The sequence below is a fragment of the Schistocerca gregaria genome, unplaced genomic scaffold (assembly GCF_023897955.1).
Source record: "Schistocerca gregaria isolate iqSchGreg1 unplaced genomic scaffold, iqSchGreg1.2 ptg000294l, whole genome shotgun sequence".
NCBI classification, from domain to species: domain Eukaryota; kingdom Metazoa; phylum Arthropoda; class Insecta; order Orthoptera; family Acrididae; genus Schistocerca; species Schistocerca gregaria.
The window spans coordinates 577,141-582,677 of NW_026061782.1; positions in this window are offsets into that span (position 1 = coordinate 577,141).

Below are 5,537 nucleotides of genomic sequence, written 5' to 3' on the forward strand. Positions count from 1 at the left end.
TTTAATAGTGCCGTAGATCTTCCTCCCAGTTACTCACAGTTTCCTACTTTTTGTGAACTTGTCCAGTCTGCCAGAATCGATATATCATTAGTTATGTATCATAAAAGAGTCATAGTTACTCCTCCATAGGGTTATTCGAGATTTCTTAATCCAAACACCTAGTAACGAAGCATTCGCTAACTTAAGAGAGTCATAGTTACTCGTCCCAATTGCTCACCCAGTCTCCCATTCCTTCTTACTGCGGCCAGTTTGCCAGCAGCGGTATGTCACTAGTTGTGTATCATAAAAGAGACATCGTTACTCCTCCCAGAGGCTATACGAGATTTCTTAATCCAAATCCCTAGTAACAAGACATTGGTAACCTTAAGAGAGTCATAGTTACTCGTCTCAATTGCTCACCCAGTCTGCCATTTTTTCTTACTGCGGCCAGTCTACCAGAAGCGATATGTCACTAGTTGTGTATCATAAAAGAGTCATCGTTACTCCTCCCAGGGGTTATTCGAGATTTCTTCATCCAACCCCAATAAGGAGGCATTGGCTACGTTAAGAGAGTCATAGTTACTCGTCCCAATTGCTCACCCAGTCTGCCATTTTTTCTTACTGCGGCGTCTGCCAGAAGCGATATGTCAATAGTAGTGTATCATAAAAGAGTCATCGTTACTTCTCCGATAGGTTATTCGAGATTTCTTAATCCAAAACTCTAGTAACGAGGCATTGGTTACCTCAAGAGAGTCACCAAGTCTCTCATTTTTTCATACTGTGGCCAGTTCGCCAGAAGCGATATGTCACTACTTGTGCATCATAAAAAAGTCATCGTTACTCCTCCCAGGGGTTATTCGAGATTTCTTCATCCAACCCCAATAACGAGGCATTGGCTACGTTAAGGGAGTCATAGTTACTCGTCCCAATCGCTCACCCAGTCTGCCATTTATTCTTACTGCGGTCAGTCTGCGAGAAGCGTTATGTCACTAGTTGTGTATCATAAAAGAGTCAGCGTTACTCCTCCCACGGGTTATTCGAGATTTCTTAATTATACCCCTAGTAACGAGGCATTGGTTACCTTAAAAGAGTCATAGCTACTCGTCCCAATTGCTCACCCAGTCTGCCATTTTTTCTTACTGCGGCCAGTCTGCCAGAACCGATATGTCACTCGTCATGTATCTTAAGAGAATCATTGTTACTCCTTCCATAGGTTACTGGTATTCTCTGATTCAATACTACTCGTGACGAAGAATTGGCTACTTTAATAGTGCCGTAGTTCTTCCTCCCAGTTACTCACAGTTTCCTACTTTTTGTGAAATTGTCCAGTCTGCCAGAATCGATATATCATTAGTTATGTATCATAAAATAGTCATCGTTACTCCTCCATAGGTTTATTCGAGATTTCTTAATCCAAACACCTAGTAACGAAGCATTCGCTAACTTAAGAGAGTCATAGTTACTCGTCCCAATTGCTCACCCAGTCTCCCATTTCTTCTTACTGCGGCCAGTTTGCCAGCAGCGGTATGTCACTAGTTGTGTATCATAAAAGAGACATCGTTACTCCTCCCAGAGGTTATACGAGATTTCTTAATCCACATCCCTAGTAACAAGACATTGGTAACCTTAAGAGAGTCATAGTTAATCGTCTCAATTGCTCACCAAGTGTGATATTTTTTCTTACTGCGGCCAGTCTGCCAGAAGCGATATGTCACTAGTTGTGTATCATAAAAGAGTCATCGTTACCTCTCCCAGGGGTTATTCGAGATTTATTAATCCAACCCCAATAACGAGGCATTGGCCACGTTAATAGAGTCGTAGTTACTCGTCCCAATTGCTCACCCAGTCTAGCATTTTTCCTTACTGCGGCCAGTCTGCCAGAAGCGATATGTCACTAGTTGTGTATCATAAAAGAGTCATCGTTACTTCCCCCTGGGGTTATTCGAGATTTCTTAATCCAAACCACAAGTAACGAGTCATTGGCTACCTCAAGAGAGTTATAGTTACTCGTCCCAATTCCTCACCAAGTTTCCCATTACTTCATTCTGTGGCCAGTTTGTCAGAAGCGATATGTCACTAGTTGTGTATCATGAAAGAGTCATGATTACTCCTCGCAGAGGTTATTCGAGATTTCTTAATCGAAATCCTTAGTAAAATATCATTGGCTACCTTAAGAGAGTCATAGTTACTTGTTTCAATTGCTCACCCAGTCTGCCGTTTTTTCTTACTGTGGCCAGTCTGCCAGAAGCGATATGTCACTAGTTGTGTATCATAAAATAGTCATCGTTACTTCCCCCTGGGGTTATTCGAGATTTCTTAATCCAAACCACTAGTAACTAGTCATTGGCTACCTCAAGAGCGTCATAGTTACTCGTCCCAATTGCTCACCCAGTCTGAAATTTTTTCTTACTACGGCGTCTGCCAGAAGCGATATGTCAATAGTAGTGTATCATAAAAGAGTCATCGTTACTTCGCCCAAAGGTTATTCGAGATTTCTTAATCCAAAACCGTAGTAACGAGGCATTGGTTACCTCAAGAGAGTCACTAAGTCTCCCATTTTTTCATACTGTATCCAGTTTGCAAGAAGCTTATGTCACTAGTTGTGTATCATAAAAGAGTCATGATTTCTCCTCCCAGAGGTTATTCGAGATTTCTTAAATCAAATCACTAGTAACATGGCATTGGCTACCTTGAGAGAGTCATAGTTACTTGTTTCAATTGCTCACATAGTCTGCCATTTTTTCTTACTGCGGCCAGTCTGCCAGAAGCGTTATGTCACTAGTTGTGTATCATAAAAGAGTCATCGTTACTCCTCCCAGGGGTTATTCGATATTTATTAATCCAACCTCAATAACGAGGCATTGGCTACGTTCAGAGGGTCATAGTTACTCGTCCCAATTGCTCACCCATTCTGCCATTTTTTCTTACTGCGGCGTCTGCCAGGAACGATATGTCAATAGTAGTGTATCATAAAAGAGGCATCGTTACTTCTCCCAAAGGTTATTCGAGATGTCTTATTCCAAAACCTTAGTAACGAGCCATTGGTTACCTCAAGAGAGTCACCAAGTCTCCTATTTTTTCATACTGTGGCCAGTTTGCCAGAAGCGATATGTCACTAGTTGTGTATCATAAAAGAGTCATGATTACTTCTCCCAGAGGTTATTAGAGATTTTTTAATCCAAATCCCTGGTAACATGGCATTGGCTACCTTAAGAGAGTCGTAGTTACTTGTTTCAATTGCTCACCCAGTCTGCCATTTTTTCTTACTGCGGCCAGTCTGCCAGAAGCGATATGTCACTAGTTGTGTATCATAAAACAGTCATCGTTACTCCTCCCAGAGGTTGTTCGAAATTTATTAATCCAGCCCCAATAACGAGGCATTGGCTACGTTAATAGAGTCATAGTTACTCGTCCCAATTGCTCACCCAGTCTGCCATTTTTTCTTACTGCGGCCAGTCTGCCAGAACCGATATGTCACTCGTTGTGTATCTTAAGAGAATCATCGTTACTCCTTCCATAGGTTACTGGTATTCTCTGATTCAATACTACTCGTGACGAAGCATTGGCTGTTTTAATAGTGCCGTAGTTCTTCCTCCCAGTTACTCACAGTTTCCTACTTTTTGTGAACTTGTCCAGTCTGCCAGAATCGATATATCATTAGTTATGTATCATAAAAGAGTCATCGTTACTCCTCCATAGGGTTATTCGAGATTTCTTAATCCAAACACCTAGTAACGAAACATTCGCTAACTTAAGAGACTCATAGTTACTCGTCCCAATTGCTCACCCAGTCTCCCATTTCTTCTTACTGCGGCCCGTGTGCCAGCAGCCGTATGTCACTAGTTGTGTATCATAAAAGAGACATCGTTACTCCTCCCAGAGGTTATACGAGATTTCTTAATCCAAATCCCTAGTAACAAGACATTGGTAAGCTTAAGAGAGTCATAGTTACTCGTCTCAATTGCTCACCCAGTCTGCGATTTTTTCTTACTGTGGCCAGTCTGCCAGAAGCGATATGTCACTAGTTGTGTATCATAAAACAGTCATCGTTACTCCTCCCAGGGGTTGTTCGAAATTTATTAATCCAGCCCCAATAACGAGGCATTGGCTACGTTAATAGAGTCATAGTTACTCGTCCCAATTGCTCACCCAGTCTGCCATTTTTTCTTACTGCGGCGTCTGCCAGTTGCGATATGTCAATAGTAGTGTATCATAAAAGAGTATCGTTACTTCTCCGATAGGTTATTCGAGATTTCTTAATCCAAAACCCTAGTAACGAGGCATTGGTTACCTCAAGAGAGTACCAAGACTCCCATTTTTTCATACTGTGGCCAGTTTGCCAGAAGCGATATGTCACTAGTTGTGTATCATAAAAGAGTCATCGTTACTCCTCCCAGGGGCTATTCGAGATTTCTTCATCCAACCCCAATAACGAGCATTGGCTACGTTTAGGGAGTCATACTTACTCGTCCCAATTGCTCACCCAGTCTGCCATTTTTTCTTACTGCGGCCAGTCTTCCAGAAGCGATATGTCACTAGTTGTGTATCATAAAAGAGGCATCGTTACTTCCCCCTGGGGTTATTCGAGATTTCTTAATCCAAACCACTAGTAACTAGTCATTGGCTACCTCAAGAGCGTCATAGTTACTCGTCCCAATTGCTCACCCAGTCTGCCATTTTTTCTTACTGCGGCGTCTGCCAGATGCGATATGTCAATAGTACTGTATCATAAAAGAGTCATCGTTACTTCTCCCAAAGGTTATTTGAGATTTCTTAATCCAAAACCCTAGTAACGAGGCTTTGGTTACCTCAAGAGAGTCACCAAGTCTGTCATTTTTTCTTACTGCGGCCAGTTTGTCAGAAGCGATATGTCACTAGTTGTATATCATAAAAGAGTCATCGTTATTCTTCCTACGTATTATTCGAGATTTCTTAATCCAACCCCAATAACGAGGCATTGGCTTCGTTAAGAGAGTCATAGTTACTCGTCCCAATTGCTCACCCAGTCTGCCATTTTTTCTTACTGCGGCCAGTCTGCCAGAACCGATATATCACTAGTTGTGTATCATAAAAGAGTCATCGTTACTTCCCCCTGGGGTTATTCGAGGTTTCTTAATCCAAACCACTAGTAACTAGTCATTGGCTACCTCAAGAGCGTCATAGTTACTCGTCCCAATTGCTCACCCAGTCTGCCATTTTTTCTTACTACGGCGTCTGCCAGAAGCGATATGTCAATAGTAGTGTATCATAAAAGAGTCATCGTTACTTCGCCCAAAGGTTATTCGAGATTTCTTAATCCAAAACCCTAGTAACGAGGCATTGGTTACCTCAAGAGAGTCACTAAGTCTCCCATTTTTTCATACTGTATCCAGTTTGCAAGAAGCGTATGTCACTAGTTGTGTATCATAAAAGAGTCATGATTACTCCTCCCAGAGGTTATTCGAGATTTCTTAAATCAAATCACTAGTAACATGGCATTGGCTACCTTAAGAGAGTCATAGTTACTTGTTTCAATTGCTCACATAGTCTGCCATTTTTTCTTACTGCGGCCAGTCTGC